At 47.0% G+C, this 19,888-nt stretch overlaps 1 protein-coding gene across 6 annotated transcripts in view; it reads left to right on the forward strand.

The window, feature by feature from the left end:
• Positions 1-19,888, forward strand: part of myo9aa (myosin IXAa) — a 365,642-nt gene that overhangs the window by 123 nt on the left and 345,631 nt on the right. The window contains exon 1 of one of the 6 annotated variants that reach the window (XM_072552872.1): positions 4-137. The exons of the other annotated variants lie outside the window; for them this stretch is intronic. The gene's annotated coding sequence lies outside the window, so the exon portion shown is untranslated. Of the gene's footprint in view, positions 1-3; positions 138-19,888 lie in introns of those variants that run through there. 6 annotated transcript variants of the gene reach the window in all.

Here is a 19,888-nt window from a genome sequence, read left to right on the forward strand (position 1 = left end):
GGTCCCGGGAGGGAGATGTCGAATCCGGCTGGGGCGGATGGAGGCAGCTATTAACCGCGACTGTGGTCCGGACGGCGTCGGTGCAGGCTGTTGATGGAGCGCGCCGGGGGAGGGGGAATAATCGGTGATAGCTCCCGGTAAGCCGCGATCGGGATGGAGTCCAAATCCGCCCCTCTCTCTCCTCCTCCTCCTCCGTCCCGCCCGCAATCTCTGCAGCTGTTAACGTCCCTGGCTCGTGCCCGCGCTCCCGGACGGAGCGCCGGGGACCCGCTTGCGCGCGAGCGTCCTGTCACCATTTCCCGCACCCCCCCCCCCTCCAGCCACACCCCATCGGCGGCGCCCGGTACCGAGACATCCCTGTGTCTGAGGGGGTGCCCCCTGTACCCTGGTGTGTCCCTGTGCCTGAGGGGGTGCCCCCTATACCCTGGTGTGTCCCTGTGTCTGAGGGGGTGCCCCCTGTACCCTGGTGTGTCCCTGTGCCTGAGGGGGTGCCCCCTGTACCCTGGTGTGTCCCTGTGCCTGAGGGGGTGCCCCCTGTACCCTGGTGTGTCCCTGTGCCTGAGGGGGTGCCCCCTGTACCCTGGTGTGTCCCTGTGCCTGAGGGGGTGCCCCTGTACCCTGGTGTGTCCCTGTGCCTGAGGGGGTGCCCCCTGTACCCTGGGGTGTCCCTGTGCCTGAGGGGGTGCCCCCTGTACCCTGGTGTGTCCCTGTGCCTGAGGGGGTGCCCCCTATACCCTGGTGTGTCCCTGTGTCTGAGGGGGTGCCCCCTGTACCCTGGTGTGTCCCTGTGCCTGAGGGGGTGCCCCCTGTACCCTGGTGTGTCCCTGTGTCTGAGGGGGTGCCCCCTGTACCCTGGTGTGTCCCTGTGCCTGAGGGGGTGCCCCCGTACCCTGGTGTGTCCCTGTGGCTGAGGGGCTGCCCCCTGTACCCTGGTGTGTCCCTGTGTCTGAGGGGGTGCCCCCTGTACCCTGGGGTGTCCCTGTGCCTGAGGGGCTGCCCCCCGTACCCTGGTGTGTCCCTGTGCCTGAGGGGCTGCCCCCTGTACCCTGGTGTGTCCCTGTGCCTGAGGGGGTGCCCCCTGTACCCTGGGGTGTCCCTGTGCCTGAGGGGGTGCCCCTGTACCCTGGTGTGTCCCTGTGCCTGAGGGGGTGCCCCCTGTACCCTGGTGTGTCCCTGTGCCTGAGGGGGTGCCCCCTGTACCCTGGTGTGTCCCTGTGCCTGAGGGGGTGCCCCCTGTATCCTGGTGTGTCCCTGTGCCTGAGGGGCTGCCCCCTGTACCCTGGTGTGTCCCTGTGTCTGAGGGGGTGCCCCCTATACCCTGGGGTGTCCCTGTGCCTGAGGGGCTGCCCCCTGTACCCTGGTGTGTCCCTGTGCCTGAGGGGGTGCCCCCTATACCCTGGGGTGTCCCTGTGCCTGAGGGGCTGCCCCCTGTACCCTGGTGTGTCCCTGTGTCTGAGGGGGTGCCCCCTATACCCTGGGGTGTCCCTGTGCCTGAGGGGCTGCCCCCTGTACCCTGGTGTGTCCCTGTGCCTGAGGGGGTGCCCCCGTACCCTGGTGTGTCCCTGTGCCTGAGGGGGTGCCCCCTATACCCTGGGGTGTCCCTGTGCCTGAGGGGGTGCCCCCTATACCCTGGGGTGTCCCTGTGCCTGAGGGGCTGCCCCCTGTACCCTGGTGTGTCCCTGTGCCTGAGGGGGTGCCCCCTGTATCCTGGTGTGTCCCTGTGCCTGAGGGGCTGCCCCCTGTACCCTGGTGTGTCCCTGTGTCTGAGGGGGTGCCCCCTATACCCTGGGGTGTCCCTGTGCCTGAGGGGCTGCCCCCTGTACCCTGGTGTGTCCCTGTGCCTGAGGGGGTGCCCCATGTACCCTGGTGTGTCCCTGTGCCTGAGGGGGTGCCCCCTGTACCCTGGTGTGTCCCTGTGCCTGAGGGGGTGCCCCCTGTACCCTGGTGTGTCCCTGTGCCTGAGGGGGTGCCCCCTGTACCCTGGTGTGTCCCTGTGCCTGAGGGGGTGCCCCCTGTACCCTGGTGTGTCCCTGTGCCTGAGGGGGTGCCCCCTGTACCCTGGTGTGTCCCTGTGCCTGAGGGGGTGCCCCCTGTATCCTGGTGTGTCCCTGTGCCTGAGGGGCTGCCCCCTGTACCCTGGTGTGTCCCTGTGTCTGAGGGGGTGCCCCCTATACCCTGGGGTGTCCCTGTGCCTGAGGGGCTGCCCCCTGTACCCTGGTGTGTCCCTGTGCCTGAGGGGGTGCCCCCTATACCCTGGGGTGTCCCTGTGCCTGAGGGGCTGCCCCCTGTACCCTGGTGTGTCCCTGTGCCTGAGGGGGTGCCCCCTATACCCTGGGGTGTCCCTGTGGCTGAGGGGCTGCCCCCTGTACCCTGGTGTGTCCCTGTGTCTGAGGGGGTGCCCCCTATACCCTGGGGTGTCCCTGTGCCTGAGGGGCTGCCCCCCGTACCCTGGTGTGTCCCTGTGCCTGAGGGGGTGCCCCCGTACCCTGGTGTGTCCCTGTGCCTGAGGGGGTGCCCCCTGTACCCTGGTGTGTCCCTGTGCCTGAGGGGGTGCCCCCTGTACCCTGGTGTGTCCCTGTGCCTGAGGGGGTGCCCCCTGTACCCTGGTGTGTCCCTGTGCCTGAGGGGGTGCCCCCTGTACCCTGGTGTGTCCCTGTGCCTGAGGGGGTGCCCCCTGTACCCTGGTGTGTCCCTGTGCCTGAGGGGGTGCCCCCTGTACCCTGGTGTGTCCCTGTGCCTGAGGGGGTGCCCCCTGTACCCTGGTGTGTCCCTGTGCCTGAGGGGGTGCCCCCTGTACCCTGGTGTGTCCCTGTGCCTGAGGGGGTGCCCCCTGTACCCTGGTGTGTCCCTGTGCCTGAGGGGGTGCCCCCTGTACCCTGGTGTGTCCCTGTGCCTGAGGGGGTGCCCCCTGTACCCTGGTGTGTCCCTGTGCCTGAGGGGCTGCCCCCTGTACCCTGGTGTGTCCCTGTGTCTGAGGGGGTGCCCCCTATACCCTGGGGTGTCCCTGTGCCTGAGGGGCTGCCCCCTGTACCCTGGTGTGTCCCTGTGCCTGAGGGGGTGCCCCCTATACCCTGGGGTGTCCCTGTGCCTGAGGGGCTGCCCCCTGTACCCTGGTGTGTCCCTGTGTCTGAGGGGGTGCCCCCTATACCCTGGGGTGTCCCTGTGCCTGAGGGGCTGCCCCCTGTACCCTGGTGTGTCCCTGTGCCTGAGGGGGTGCCCCCGTACCCTGGTGTGTCCCTGTGCCTGAGGGGGTGCCCCCTGTACCCTGGTGTGTCCCTGTGCCTGAGGGGGTGCCCCCTGTACCCTGGTGTGTCCCTGTGCCTGAGGGGGTGCCCCCTGTACCCTGGTGTGTCCCTGTGCCTGAGGGGGTGCCCCCTGTACCCTGGTGTGTCCCTGTGCCTGAGGGGGTGCCCCCTGTACCCTGGTGTGTCCCTGTGCCTGAGGGGGTGCCCCCTGTACCCTGGTGTGTCCCTGTGCCTGAGGGGGTGCCCCCTGTACCCTGGTGTGTCCCTGTGCCTGAGGGGGTGCCCCCTGTACCCTGGTGTGTCCCTGTGCCTGAGGGGGTGCCCCCTGTACCCTGGTGTGTCCCTGTGCCTGAGGGGGTGCCCCCTGTACCCTGGTGTGTCCCTGTGCCTGAGGGGGTGCCCCCTGTACCCTGGTGTGTCCCTGTGCCTGAGGGGGTGCCCCCTGTACCCTGGTGTGTCCCTGTGCCTGAGGGGGTGCCCCCTGTACCCTGGTGTGTCCCTGTGTCTGAGGGGGTGCCCCCTGTACCCTGGTGTGTCCCTGTGCCTGAGGGGGTGCTCCCTGTACCCTGGTGTGTCCCTGTACCTGAGGGGGTGCCCCCTGTACCCTGGTGTGTCCCTGTGTCTGAGGGGCTGCCCCCTGTGCCTGAGGGGATGTCCCTGTGTCTGAGGGGGTGCCCCCTGTACCCTGGTGTGTCCCTGTGCCTGAGGGGGTGCCCCCTGTACCCTGGTGTGTCCCTGTGCCTGAGGGGGTGCTCCCTGTACCCTGGTGTGTCCCTGTACCTGAGGGGGTGCCCCCTGTACCCTGGTGTGTCCCTGTGTCTGAGGGGCTGCCCCCTGTGCCTGAGGGGATGTCCCTGTGTCTGAGGGGGGCCCCCTGTACCCTGGTGTGTCCCTGTGCCTGAGGGGGTGCCCCCTGTACCCTGGTGTGTCCCTGTGCCTGAGGGGGTGCCCCCTGTACCCTGGTGTGTCCCTGTGCCTGAGGGGGTGCCCCTGTACCCTGGTGTGTCCCTGTGCCTGAGGGGGTGCCCCCTGTACCCTGGTGTGTCCCTGTGCCTGAGGGGGTGCCCCCTGTACCCTGGTGTGTCCCTGTGCCTGAGGGGGTGCTCCCTGTACCCTGGTGTGTCCCTGTGTCTGAGGGGCTGCCCCCGTACCCTGGTGTGTCCCTGTGCCTGAGGGGGTGCCCCCTGTACCCTGGTGTGTCCCTGTGTCTGAGGGGGTGCTCCCTGTACCCTGGTGTGTCCCTGTGTCTGAGGGAGTGCTCCCTGTACCCTGGTGTGTCCCTGTGCCTGAGGGGGTGCTCCCTGTACCCTGGTGTTTCCCTGTGCCTGAGGGAGTGCTCCCTGTACCCTGGTGTGTCCCTGTGCCTGAGGTGGTGTCCCTGTGCCTGAGGGGGTGCTCCCTGTACCCTGGTGTGTCCCTGTGCCTGACGGGGTGCCCCCTGTACCCTGGTGTGTCCCTGTGTCTGAGGGGCTGTCCCTGTCCCTGAGGGGCTGCCCCCTGTGCCCTGGTGTGTCCCTGTGCCTGAAGGGGTGCCCCCTGTACCCTGGTGTGTCCCTGTGCCTGAGGGGGTGCTCCCTATACCCTGGGCTGTCCCTGTGCCTGAGGGGGTGCCCCCTGTACCCTGGTGTGTCCCTGTGCCTGAGGGGGTGCCCCCTGTACCCTGGTGTGTCCCTGTGCCTGAGGGGGTGCCCCCTGTACCCTGGTGTGTCCCTGTGCCTGAGGGGGTGCTCCCTGTACCCTGGGCTGTCCCTGTGCCTGAGGGGGTGCCCCCTGTACCCTGGGCTATCCCTGTGCCTGAGGGGGTGCTCCCTATACCCTGGTGTGTCCCTGTGCCTGAGGGGGTGCTCCCTATACCCTGGGCTGTCCCTGTGCCTGAGGGGCTGCCCCCTGTACCCTGGGCTGTCCCTGTGCCTGAGGGGCTGCCCCCTGTGCCTGGGGAGGTGTCCCCTGTACCCTGGGCTGTCCCTGTGCCTGAAGTGGTGCCCCTGTACCCTGGGCATATCTGTGCCTGAAGAGGTTTCCCTCTGCCTGAATGGGTGTACCCTGGGGCATCCCTGCCCTTGAAGGGGTGCCCCATACCCTGGGCCATCCCTGTGTTTGAAGGGGCGCCCCTGTACCCTGTGACCCAAAGGGCATCCCTGTACACAGGGGTCTCATGTCGGAGGGTTGCCTGTGCCTGAAGGAGCAGCCAGTGTCTGGAAGGCTGTCCATGTGCCTGAGAAGTGTCATTCTGGAAGGTTGTTTTGATCCTCCTGGTCTCTTGGCATAGTTCATATCAATTTTGCACGTGTGTAGTCTCCCATTCGAAACTAACTGTGGTATCTTCCCAGCAACAAAGCAGTGCAAGTGCTGAAAATCTGAAACAAAAATGAAGTTGCTGGGGAAACCCAGCAGGTCTGGCAGATTCTGTGGAGAGAAAGCAGAGTCAACTCTTTTGGTCCAGAGACTCTCCTTCAGAACTGTGCTGGAGATATTTAACTATGTTAAACTTGTGACTTAAGTTGCCTAAATTTGTGGCTTGTTGCTGGCATATGCATTTAAATCTGTACTTTGCTGCCAGGGGAGTATGTGCAGTTTCCAGCGTTCTAGCAATATATTCCAACTGCAAGATGTGATGGTTCATCTTTTTGTGACGCACGCAGTTTTGCAAAATAGCTGTTGCTTCAAATTAATTAGCACTCATTCTGATATAACATAATCTGATCTCATCTTAAATTATAGCTGAGTGTCGATCAAGAAAGTTGTCAGTTGAAGGAATTACAATTTAACCAAAATAGAAGTACAATAAATGTTTTGTTGCTTTTTGGTTAAAAGACTTACTTCCAAAGAAGTAGGAGGTGAAAAAGATGGTTCTGTCACTTTGTAATTTGAGGTGGATGGAATTGGCCTGGAATAATTGCAATTACAGCCTGTGTAGCATACGACTTTATATTTGCACTTGTATAATCTGTTTGCAAAGACGTATTTAAGTTTCTTATAGTTTTGTTTGACGCATTAAAAATGGACTTCTGTAGCAGGTTGTCTTTCAAGGATCCACTTTGAATTTGTGTGTTTAGAGAAATTTTTTTTGAAGATTAAAAAGCAATATAATTTTTCAAGACTTATGCTAAGACTCATCCAATCATATTTTAGAATGTACCATAAAATCTTTTTCTGAAACCCCTTTGACCATGTAGCCCAATGATAAAAAGGCTAAGGATGCTGACCTTCCGACTGAAGGTATTGTCTGAAGAGAGGATTTTCGTGTACCAAAATATAATGTCTTCAACAGAGTAAAATGTCTCAGTGCATATTACTGGTGTCAAACATAATGTGACACTAGCCACATAAGGAGATTATTAAACCTTTGACATATATAGGTTTTAAGGAGTTGTTTCCATTAGTCATTTAGATGGCAAGGACAAATATTTAGTACTTGCAAAAAAGAAATCATAAGTTTTTTTTACAGAAAGATCTTTGGGCAGGTTGACGAATATGTAGTCTTCTCTGCTATAAGTAATTGCCAAGTTTTGTTGAAGTAGAATTAAGATGGAAAATGACAATAGCAAATTATATGAAAGTTAGCAGAAAATAAATCTTTCGGTGACAACTTTGGAGATGAACATGCAGCTATGCTGTGCTAGCTGCTATAATCTATGTTTCAAAGTTATCCTAAGCAGACATAGTTGAATATTCTAAGTCTTTCACCTTGTACAAATTGAGTTACTCTCTTTGAGACTAATTGTGTCAAAGAAATGTAACAAATGTGCCCCTATTTAAATTTGAGTAGGTGCATGTCTTGGCAGCTGTGTACCAAATATACTGTAATGCTTAATGTTGTATTGCCATTTACAGTGCATTTATGGTGTTGCTGTTATTCCCAGGGTTTGTCAGAAAAGTCATGAGGAAGTAAGGTCTTAAAGCCATGTATTTTGTTAATTTGGATTACTGCCTTTTATATTGATGTTGTGGGTCCTGGGAAAATTGTGCTTAAGGAAGGATTGGCAACTCTTTAATTTGCGGGGGGAAAAAAAAATGCGTTCTAACCTTTTTAAGATGAATTAGTATATTCTTCATGATTATCAGATTTATTGGTGGATTGACAGGAAGAAGAAACTTTTTTTTCACTGATTAGAAAATCACTGTTGGATGAGGAAAGGTTGGACAGGCTAGGCTCGAATTTGGAGGAGTTTAGAAGAGTAAGAAGTAACTTTATGGAAACAACATAAGAGATCCTGTCGAATCTTGATTGAAGATGTGGAGAGAATATTTCCTTTTCTGAGAGAATGCAGAATTAGGGATCACTGTTTAAAATTGTGGGTCACCTATTTAGAACGTAAGATTAAAAAAAAAATTGAGAGCACTGAGTCTTTGGAAAAGTGGAGGAAGCAGAATCCTCCAGAAGCAGAAGCAGGTTGGGGTCGATGATTTTCAACAAGGTGGTCAGAGATTATTAAGGGCATGTAGGTTTGTGGTTTTGAATTTAAAATCAGTTCAGCCATGATCATCTTCAATGGTGTAGCGGCCAAGGGTCTGAATTCCTGTTTCTTATTGGCATGGATGTTAGTTCCTGGAAATCAAGCCCTGCATATACCCAAGTCATTACAAAAATAAAAAAAAATTAAAATGTGCAAAGTCTACAATTTACTTGTCTGAAAGATTTGGGTTGACCTAGTTTCTGTAATTAACAAAAACTGATCTTTATTGTACATAAATAGATTTTGACCATAGGTAAATGACTATGAATTTTTGACATATAACCTGACTAGTTAAAACTCTCCTTACGCACGTGCACACATGCGCGCACACAGGGAAAGAAAAGCTATTATGGATGGAGGAGAAATAAACATACAGTGACACATCTAACGCAGGCACAGAATCTCAAAATCCACAGTTGAATTTAATTGGAGACCATGTATGTCACAACCTGAAAATGTTCTCACAACAATTCAATATTCAGACGAGTGGATACTGGATTCTGGTACTTACATTAGACATGTCATTGTTTTTTTGATTTCAATTAGAAATGGATGAAAAGGAAAAAATAAGGGTTGGGAAAAAAAATTGAATATCTACAACTCATTTCATAAAATTTAACTGACTAAAAACCAAGAGAACTTGAAGTAACAGATAAATACCTTGCATGTGAATATGGAGTCTCTTAAAGTTAATCAGTTCAGAAGCTACAATATGGGGAAAATTTCAAAAATGTTATTGTTATTGTAATCATGATTTTGCATTTGTCAGATCTTAAAGCATTTCATATATTGTGAACTACTTGAAGTGTAACCATTGTGTTTTAAAAACAAACCTACAACTATTTTATATATACTAAGACCCAAGCAGTAACTATATTTATTTTTATGGTACCTTTTATAACCTTGGCTCAATCTAAAGTGCTTTGCAGTCATTAAAATCCTGTGGAAGTGTAGTTGCTATTGTAAGGAAGGAAATTGTAATTGGGTAAATGTGCAATTAATTTAGGTGACCCCAGGACTGGAGGGCTTAATCCAAAAAAAGCTCTTTCGCGAATAAAATTAGGCAATACTTCTACGTAGGATGGTAGAAGTTTAGCAATTTCTTTCGTATACTAGATCAATATCAAAGCTAGACCAGTTGTTAAAATTAAATCTGACTGGGATTGAGATGCAGTAATCAGATGCAAATGACCTCACCAGTCTGTGGAATGCATGTTTTGAGTGATGGGTGTCAAATCGTCCATTTACTTTTTAGGTATTTTCTAATTGGCCTGTTGAGAAATGTTTTTCACTATATACCTGTGGCGCAGGTTGGACTTGAACTTGGGTATCCTGGCTCAAAAGTAGGAATGCTTTCACTATACCACAAGAGTCCCCACATTTTGCTGCTACTTATGCCAGTTGTCGTGTCCAAACATAAATATTGTGGTGTGTCAAAAATAGCTGCTTTCTTTGTGTGTTGTGGATTTAAGTTTCCTGAATTTTAATTCTTTGGTGTGACTGCATGTTCCAGAAATAGAGGTAATGTGTACTACATAACCTAATGAAGGAGTTGTTGAGAGTGAAAAAGGCTTTCTGAAAGCTTAAAAGCTACCTAAAAAAATCAGAAAGTAAGCCTTGAAAAAGGATCAAGAGCAGCCTTGGCGATGGTGACAATTATTTTCATCCCTGGTGCTGTAGGACATCTTGCATGGCACCATCAGAAAAAACAGTAGCTCTGACTATCGTTGCTCTTTCAGTATTGCATCCCAGCCTTGGTTTTGATCTGAAATCCTGGAATGGAGCTTGAATCTGTAACTTCTGATGCAGAGGTAGGAGTACAGCCACCTGAACAACAGGTGATAAATGAGTGCTATACGTTGTTGAGAAGAACATTGTGAAATCTTAATTATGCTAAATATTCATTGAATATTATTTGTATTGCTGTAACAGTATAAACTATTCCTTCCATACACTAAATACTGTAATCCTTTGTTAGCCCTTTGGAAATGTCATGCTCAGAATGGGGAGATTTGGTTAAGGTCTCTGTACTTTCCCAGACCAATATTATGAAAAGTTTTTGTACAGCATAATGTATGGTATTTTGAAATTTTTTTCCTACATTATACTCATGCTGTCAATCTTTCATTGAGTTGTTAGCCCAAAAGTGAGTTTGAGATTACTGTTAGAATTTGAAGTTCTAACTCATCATTTTGCTTTTGTTGCATTAAGCTGACTTACTGACAAGCAACTTTGACTGTGTTTATCTGAATGTGAGAGAAACATCCAGGAGGTTGCGTACCTCCAAATGTTGGTTGTGTCGGGAAAGAAAGCTTTGAGTTCTGGGATGTCCCAATAAATTGTAGATAATTACAAGTAAATCATTAGTGCTAGGCACGATTTGAGCTGATGGATTGGAAGTAGCTGGAAGAATACTGGTACAACTGCAAATATTTTGGCTGACGTATACATTTTCCTGTGTATTTAAAGGGTAGTAAACAATCCTAAAGACTATTGTATATGGTGTTCTCATAGTTTAGAACTCAATTGTCTTCAGATTATATTAAATAGTTGGGTTTTCTCATTGTGTAGTTAATGTTTATGTTGTGATTTAATGATAGATGGTATTTTGTGCGCAATTTTAAGTCTGAATTCTTTTTGTCCAAGCAGCAACAATTTTATTATTTCATTGTCGGAGCAAATATTTGGTTTCCAATGTTCTGGTCCTTCCATATACTCTTTAGGTGCATAGAGGTAGATAAGCACTAAAGTGAAACAAAAGGTTTACAACAATGGTGTTGGAACTAAGAACATATTTATCAGGAAAATCGGAACAGGCTCAGCAGGTTCTTTTTCTTATGAAAGAGAAGACTAAGGTGACTTGGTAAGACCTTCTGGAGGCTAGACTTATTGGGAGTCCACATCTATAGGACGTACGTATGAAAAAAAGGTTATTAACAAATCCAATATGAAGTTGAGGTGCAGAAAATCTCCATGAAGAGAACATTAAGAATACGGAAATTGTGACCAACTGGATTGGTCTAATGCAAATAGAGTAGGTGCAATGAATGTGAAGCTAGATATGTAATGAGGAAGAAAAGGGCAGAAGGATATATTGATAGGATAAGATAAAATAAAAATAATAGGGCCTTCCTGTTAAGCATAAACACTAACATAGTCGACCAGTTAAAATAGGTGACTTATTACTTGGAGGTAAATTTCTATCTGCGTATTGTACTCTGCTTTAAAGCTTTTTTTAAAAAAAGGTTTGTTGTCCTGTTGCCTTTTATTTTCAGTGTTTTAGTTTTCATGTTGCAGTATTATTATTTGTGCTAATTAAATATTTTTTGAAGTGAGCAAAGCGAGTTTGAACTGTAGTTGTTTGTTGCAAGTCCTTTGATGTCCAGAACAGTGTTTTTGTGGTCAGTTGATAGTACACTCATCTCTTAAGTCATACGGATGTGGGTTGAAGTTCCATTGTGAATATTCGAGCAGCATGGTAGCTCAATGTTGAGCACTACTGCCTCACGGTTCCAGGGACCCGGGTTTGATTCCAAACTTGACCGACTGTCAGTGTGGAGTTTGCACATTCTCCCCCATGTCTGCATGGGTTTCCTCCCACACGCGAGAGATGTGCAGATTAGGTGGATTGGCAATGGTGAATTGTGCATAGCGTTCAGAGACATGCAGAGTTATGGGGATAAGGTGGGGCTATGGGTAGGATGCTCTTCAGATAATTGGTGCAGACTTGATGGGCTGAATGGCTTCTTTCTGCACTGTAGAGATTCTGTGATTGAAATATAAAAGTATGATTGCAGTGAATGTGAAAAATCCCAAGGCAGCATTTTGAAGAACAGTGAGTGTATTCTTTGTTGTCTTGGCTGATATTTTCCCTCAACCGATGTCTGTGAATTGTAAAAAGATTGCATCTAAGTTTCATGGGCAATAGAGAAGGCAAATGGAATGTTGGCTTTTATTTCAAAGCGAATGATATATAGATTCTTGATTAAGGCTTTTTGCCCAAAACATTCATTTTCCTGCTGCTCAGATGCTGCCTGACAATGTTGTGCTTTTCCAGCACCAATCTAATCTTGACTGTAGTTTTGCTAGAGTTATAGAAGATTTTAGTTGGACCACACCTGGAATGTGTAAACAGTTTTGTGCCCCTTTCTAAGGCAAAATACACTGCCATTGGGAGCAGTCCAGTGAAGGTTCATTAGTCTGATACTAGGTATGGACGGACTGTCTTACCAGGAGAGGTTGAATGGGCTGTATGTATTGGAATATAGAGAATGCGTGGGTTGGGGGAAGGAGGGCCTCACTGAAACAAGCAAGACTTTTCGTGAACTTGACAGACTAGATAGGGAAAGATTGTTTCCTCTTTGGGGAAGTCTAGAACTAGAGGGCATGATCTCAATAAGGGATCGCACACTTGTGATAGGGATGAGGAGGATTCAAGTATATTCGGGGCTGAGGTGGACAGATTTTTTTTCAAGAAGGGAATCAAGGGTTATGCAGAAAAGACAGGAAAGTGGATTTGAGTATTATCAGAATAGCCATGATCTCATTGAATGGAGTAGACCTGGAGGGCTGAATGGCCTACTTCTGTTCTTACATCCTATAGTCTTATCATTTTTTAAAAAAGATTTGATTTGGTTATTACTATACCTTTAATTTATGGTAGTTAGTCTGCAAATTTGGTCCTGGTTTTCTACATTAAAACAGTAACTATACCTCAAAAAGTACTTCATTGATTGCAAAGTACTTTAGGGCATCCTGAGGCTGTAAAATGCAGCATACTCCTTTCTTGCTCATATAGTTGACACTGTTAATCTGTTTTCCAGATACACACAGCCTTCCCAGCTATTGTTTGTTGTTGAAAGTTAGTGATCACTTGAATTGTAAGAACAGGGTCTTGAAAAAATGCATGGTAGCATATGATTTTTAAATTGTTTCCTTTATGAAATGCAAGAGCAACCTGCTGAGGTAGAGAATTGAGTATTGATCTATGATTCTGTTTCCAGACGAGTTTTTGATTAAACATTCTAAATAAGTTCCTTTAACATTGCTTCTGTGGAGAAGGCATTACTTTTCAGCATCTGTGCAGCATTTTTCTCCTCTCCTAAAATTTTGTATGTATTTATAGTTTTCTTTCAGTTTGCGCTCTCTCCTGTCTGGAATGCTTTGACTCTTGTCATAGTACAGATCCATTGATTAAATTGGACCCAATAGCAACCCACAGCAAGCATTATTCTCTGGGTCTAGACCGTGAATGTTGACCATTTATTTCACTGTGGATTGAATGGAACTCTGCTGGTATATGAGCATTCTTGTTTCAGTATTACGGCGTTAAGTGTAGCCCTGAAAGATGCCTACTGTTTACTGGCTCCATCACTGAATGCTAAAAAATGACAGGTTGTTGAATATCCGACTTTAGGAAAGAAACTAAAACAATGTCATTATATATTCTTGATGAATAATATGCCACAGAAAAGATGTTTTTGCCTAAACGCTTTATGCAGTGTTTTTGTTCCCAAATATTTAAAATGACCATTTTCCAAAAAAATATTATCATAGGTTAGCTATTTTTATTGCAAATCTATTTTGGCATTTGTTCCTTAGCCCTTAAATGTGGAGTGATCTAAAAGTTATGAATTTCTTTTGTTCACAGGATATGGAGCCTATGTTTTGCTCGTTCTGAGTTGCCCTGAAGAAGCTTGTGGTGAGCTGCTAACTTGAATTGCTGCAGTCCATGAGGTGACCATATTGAAGGTCATTGATGAAGCAGCTGAAATCATTGTGCTGAGGACACAGCCTTGTGTAACTCTTGCAGTGATACTCTTGTCCTGAGATTATTGACCTTCAACTACAGCCATCTTCCTTTGTGCTAGGTATAACTGCAATAAGTAGAGATCTTTCCCTTTAATTCCCATTGATTTCAGTTTTGTCGAGGCTCCTTGATGATATACTTGGTTCAAATGCTATCTTGATTTCAAAGGCAGTCACAATCACCAAGCACTGTTCAGAAATGTATTGAATCCGTAATTTATTGGATAGGTGGCAGTTACAACAGTCTGGATAATTGATTCAGTGCAGAATTGCACTATTAAATTGAGAGAATATTCTCTCACTTTCTTCTCAGCAATTTTCTAATCTTTGCCCTGCACCTATTAACACTGGTGGGTTCGAGCAGACACCAGCAGTCTTCTGTACACTGATATCACTGAATGACTAATTCAGAGGCCGAAGCTAATGCATTCAGAACATGGGTTCAAATTCCGCCATGGCAGCTGTTGGAATTTAAAATTCATTAATAAATCTAAAATTGAAAGCTGATCTCCATGATGGTGACTATGAAACTAAAATTAGATTATTGTAAAATAAAGGCCCATCTGGTTTACTCATGTCCAATAGGAAAATAATTCTGCTGCCTTACCTGTTCAGACTAATACATGTGATTCCAGACCCACAGCAATGTGTTTGACTTATAATTGCTGTCTGAAATGGCCTAGCAAGTTGTGCAGTTGAGAGGCAATTAGTCTGGGCAATAAATGTTGACCTTGCTGAACATGCCGATATCCCATGATAGAATAAAGAATTTCAGAAGCCATGTCAAAAAGGTAAAGTGACCAACTGTTTAACTGTCAGGGCATCCCCAATCCAATTTATATGCTTTCCATTGGGGATTACTAGTCACTGATCTTGGTAGGAATTTCTAATGACATTTCCATTTATTGTACATGCAAATTTTGGTATCTCTGTCTTTGATCAATTGACTCAGACTGGGGATGGATTCTAGGACATTGTATTGTCTGTGAAGCAGTACAATATTGGACAGTGCACAATTAAACTGAATGAGGAAGAAACTTTTTGAGTACCAGGATCTCAAACCCAAGACTGAGGATATGACTTAGCAGGCAGCAGTGATCCCTGTCCTCAATATTATTTGGAAACTTAAACAACCTATTGCAGTTATTGGAGATGAACCATACCAATGTTGCCGTCACAAGATCCTCCAAGTTGAGTGACAAGGAAGATGATATGACAGCGACTTCCTGTTCCAAGGCAACATGCCCAACATTGAGGCACTAACTGCTCAAATCAGTTCCAGTTAATGTCACTCACATCCTGATAGCAGGCATCTGTACTCTGATTTGTCCAAGAGGATAATTGGAAAACTTTAAAAATGATTTCAAGACATTTGTGAAAGGATCCACATTGTGACTGCCATAGCAGTTTTAAGATCGTACATTGGCTTTATTAGTTAGCTACAAAACACATCAAATTGGGGTGGAAGCAATTCATCCTCAATCCCGAGAAGGTAGATCAGAAGAGAAGGTGAAATTGACTGCCACTGTTTAAAAAGGGTGGCAATGACATGCCAGGGAACTATAGAAGAGTGAGCCTGATGTCGGTGGTGGGCAAGTTGTTGGAGGGAATCCTGAGGGACAGGTTGTCCATGTATTTGGAAAGGCAAGGACTGATTTGGGATAGTCAACATGGCTTTATGCGTGGGAAATCATGTCTCACAAACTTGATTGATGAGGGCAGAGCAGTGGACGTGGTCTATATGGACTTCAGTAGGGCTTTCAACAACGTACCCCATGGGAGACTGGTTAGTAATGTTAGATCCCGTGGAATACAGGGAGAACTAGCCATAGGATCCAGAACTGGCTCAAAGGTAGAAGATAGAGATGGTGGTGGAGGATTGTTTTTCAGACTGGTGGCCTGTGACCAGTAGAGTCCCACAAGGATCGGTGCTGGTTCCACTGCCTTTCGTCATAGACATAGATGATTTGGATGTGAACATAAGAGGTATAGTTAGTAAGTTTGCAGATGACACCAAAATTGGAGGTGGAGTGGACAGTGAAGAAGGTTACCTCTGGTTACAGTGGGATCTTGACCAGATGGGCCAGTGGGCTGAGAAGTAGATGGAATTTAATTTGGATAAATGCGAGGTGCTGCATTTTGGGAAAGCAAATCTTAGCAGGATGTATACACCTTAATAGTAAGGTCCGAGGGAGTGTTGCTGAACAAAGAGACCTTGGAGTGCATGTTCATAGCTCCTTGAAAGTGGAGTCGCAGGTAGATAGGATAGCGAAGAAGGCGCTTGGTATGCTTTCCTTTATTGGTCAGAGTATTGAGTACAGGAGTTAGGAGGTCATGTTGCAACTGTACAGGACATTGGTTAGGCCACTTTTGGGATATTGTGTGCAATTCTGGTCTCCTTCCTATTGGAAGGGTATTGTGAAATTTGAAAGGGGTCAGAAAACATTTACAAGCGTGTTGCCAGGGTTGGAGGATTTGAGTAATAGGGAGAGGTAGAATAGGCTGGGGCTGTTTTCCCTGGAGCATTGGAGGCTGAGGCATGACCTTATAGAGGTTTTTAAAATCATGAGGACATGGATAGGATAAATAGGCAAGGTCTTTTTCCTGGGGTGGGGGAGTCCAGAACTAGAGGGCATAGGTTTAGGGTGAGAGGGGAAAGATATGAGGGAGACCTAAGGGTCAACCTTTTCACTCAGAGGGTGGTACATGTATGGAATGAACTGCCAGATGAAGTGGTGGAGGCTTGTATAATTGCAACATTTCAAAGGTATCTGGATGGGTATATGTATAGGAAGGGTTTGGAGGGATATGGGCCTGGTGCTGGCAGGTGGGACTAGACTGGGTTGGAATATCTGGTCTGCACAGATGAGTTGGACCAAAGGATCTATTTCTATGCTGTACATCTCTGACTCTGTGACTGGTTGGGTCACCTGGATGTTTCTAATCCCTTTTTAGAAAGAAAATTGTAACTTTCGATCACAAGCAAACCTGAAAATGTCCACATTGGATTTAATTTTACCCTCCCTCTCTCTCTCTCTCTCTCTCTCCTCTCTCTCTCTCTCTCTCTCTCTCTCTCTCTCTCTCTCTCTCTCTCTCTCTCTCTCTCGTGCACTCCTTGCTTGTGCTCTCGCTCTCAGTCGCTCTTGCTCAAGCCCTCCTCCTGCCACCTCAAAGCTTATTGATATGGATTGTTACTATCAATGTTGCATGAATTTTGAACTATGTTGTATTTAATTAATAACTGCTGTTAGTTAAGTTAATATTTGAAGGCATACAAATTGCCTTTTTTCATGTTATTAATGTAGAATTTCTTGTTCTAAACAAAAAATGATATCTATTAACTTGCACCCCAGAGTTTGTTCGCTCAAAGCTGATGATATTTCAGCTCCTCAATATTTGTTTGCAAGTTGCAGAATTTAAAATATAGACTAATCTGGTTGTAGCAAATATACGACATTTAATTTTATATTTGAAACAATGAAATAAAATCGGAACATTTATCCCTTAAGCTCTTTTATTAGAGCCTTTAATTGAGAATCCTTAGTACCCTTGCATAATAAAGCTGTGTTCATCTCATTTTTAAGTATCAAGTCAATACTGTCAGCCCTTTGGAAGAGCACATTTGTAATTTCCATGAGCAATTGTGTAACTCTGGCATTGTCGGAGAAATTTCTGTTTAGTGCTGTGGTAGGCCTATGTAATTTTGCCATTTGAACTCTGAAAGACACCTATCAACACAAAAATGCAACATGATTGTTCAACAGTTGCTTTCATTTTTTTTTTGCCACGCAAAACTTTATACTGTATAGTGGGTGTGTGCATTCACTTGCATGGAAAATTATAAATTCAAAAGTAAAGAGGAAGGTATGATTGGTTAGTGATGAGATTGGTTGTTACCATAAAATGAAAGGAAGATATAGAATGTGTGGATGCCATATTGTACCAAGGAACCATCCTAATGTGAGAGCTTCTAATTTGGAAGGGAGGGAGGCAGAAGACAAGAATTTATAGGCTGGTTGCTCTGATCTTGGTCGCTGGTAAGATTTTAACGTTCATTATTAAGGATAAGATTGCAGAGTACTTGGAAATGCATGATCAAGTAAGGCTGAGTCTGCATGGTTTTGTCAAGGTGAGGTCATGATCGACAAACCTATTAGCATTCTTTGAAGAGGTATTGAGCATGTTAGATAAAGGAGAGCCAGTAGAAGTGATCTCTTTGGGTTTACAGAAGGTCTTTGACAAAATGTTGCACAGGAGGCTGCTCAATAAGAAAAGGGTCCTATTGTGTTTGGGTCAAGGAATTAATAGAGGATTGGCTGACTGGCAGAAGGCAGAGAGTGATGAGAGATGTGTCTTTTTCAGGGTGGCAGCCAGTGACTAATGGAGTTACGCAAGGGTTGGTGATGGGACCACAGCTTTTCAAGTTACCCCTTAACAATGTGGACTAAAGAACCAAGTGTGCAGATGACACAAATAGGTGGAAGGGACAGGTTGTGTTGAGGAGGCAGGGAGGCTGCAGAATGACTTGGGCAGGCGAGAAGAGTCATAGAGATGTACAGCCTGGAAACAGACCCTTCGGTCCAACCCGTCTATGCCGACCAGATATCCCAACCCAATCTAGTCCCACATACCAGCACGCGGCCCATATCCATCCAAACCCTTCCTATTCATATACCCATCCAAATGCCTCTTAAATGTTGCAATTGTACCAGCCTCCACCACATCCTCTGGCAGCTCATTCCATACACGTACCACCCTTTGCATGAAAAAAGTTGCCCTTTAGGTCTCTTTTATATCTTTCCCCTCTCACCCTAAACCTATACCCTCTCATTCTCGACTCCCTGACCCCAGGGGAAAGACTTTGTCTATTTATCCTATCCGTGCCCCTCATAATTTTGTAAATCACTATAAGGTCACCCCTCGGCCTCCGATGCGCCTCTCCCTGTAGCTCAGATCCTTCAACCCTGGCAGCATCCTTGTAAATCTTTTCAGAACCCTTTCAAGTTTCACAATAACTTTCCGATAGGAAGGAGACCAGAATTGCACGCACTATTCCAACAGTGGCCTAACCAATATCCTGTACAGCTGCAACGTGACCAATAAAGGAAAGCATACCAAACGCCGCCTTCACTATCCTATCTACCTGCGACTCCACTTTCAAGGAGCTATGAGCCTGCACTCCAAAGTCTCTTTAAAATAGTGATAGAAAATGATAGACCAGATCTAAAAGTTGAAGTTCTACATTGGAGAAAGGCAAATTTTGATGCTATTAGGCAAGAATTTTCAAAAGCTGTTCGGGGGCAGATGTTCATAGGTAAAGGGACGGCTGGAAAATGGGAAGCCTTCAGAAATGAGATAATGAGAATCCAGAGAAAGTATATTCCTGTTAGGGTGAAAGGAAAGGCTGGTAGTGTAGGGAATGTTGGATGTCTAAAGAAATTGAGGGTTTGGTTAAGAAAAAGAAGGGAGCATATTTATGGGAGAGATAGGATAGATCGAGTGAATCTGTAGAAGAGTATAAAGGCAGTAGGAGTATGCTTAAGAGGGAAATCAGGAGGGAAAAAGGGGACATGAGATAGCTTTGGCAAATAGAATTAAGGAGAATCCAAAGGGTTTTTACAAATACATTAAGGCCAAAAGGGTAATTAGGGAGAGAATAGGGCACCTTAAAGGTCAGCAAGGCAGCCTTTCTGTGGATCCACAGGAGGCGGGGCAGATACTAAACGAGTATATTTTGCATCAGTATGTACTGTGGCAAAGGATATGGAAGATATAGAGAGTAGTGAAATAGATGGTGACACTTTGCAAAATGTCCGTATTACAGAGGAGGAAGTGCTGGATGTCTTGAAACGCATAAAAGTGGATAAATCCCCAGGACTTGATCAGGTGTCCCCCAGAACTCTGTGGGAAGCTAGAGAAGTGATTGCTGGGCCTCTTGCTGAGATATTTGTATCACTGATAGTCACAGGTGAGGTGCAGGAAGAATGGAGGTTGGCTAACATGGTGCCACTGTTTAAGAAGGGTAGTAAGGAGAAGCCAGAGAACTATTGACCAGTGAACCTGAGTCGGTCGTGAGAAAGTTGTTGGAGGGAATCCTGAGGGACAGGATGTACATGTATTTAGAAAGGCAAGGACTGATTAGGGATAGTCAACATGGCTTTGTGCGTGAGAAATCATGTCTCACAAACTTGATTGAGTTTTTTGAAGAAGTAACAAAGAGGATTGATGAGGGCAGAGCGGTAGATGTAATCCATATGGACTTCAGTAAGGCGTTTGACAAGGTTCCCCATGAGAGACTGGTTAGCAAAGTTAGATCTCGTGGAATAAAGGGAGAACTATCCATTTTGGATACAGAACTGGTTTAAAGGTAGAAGACAG

The sequence above is a fragment of the Chiloscyllium punctatum genome, chromosome 33 (genome assembly GCF_047496795.1).
Source record: "Chiloscyllium punctatum isolate Juve2018m chromosome 33, sChiPun1.3, whole genome shotgun sequence".
Lineage (NCBI taxonomy): Eukaryota > Metazoa > Chordata > Chondrichthyes > Orectolobiformes > Hemiscylliidae > Chiloscyllium > Chiloscyllium punctatum.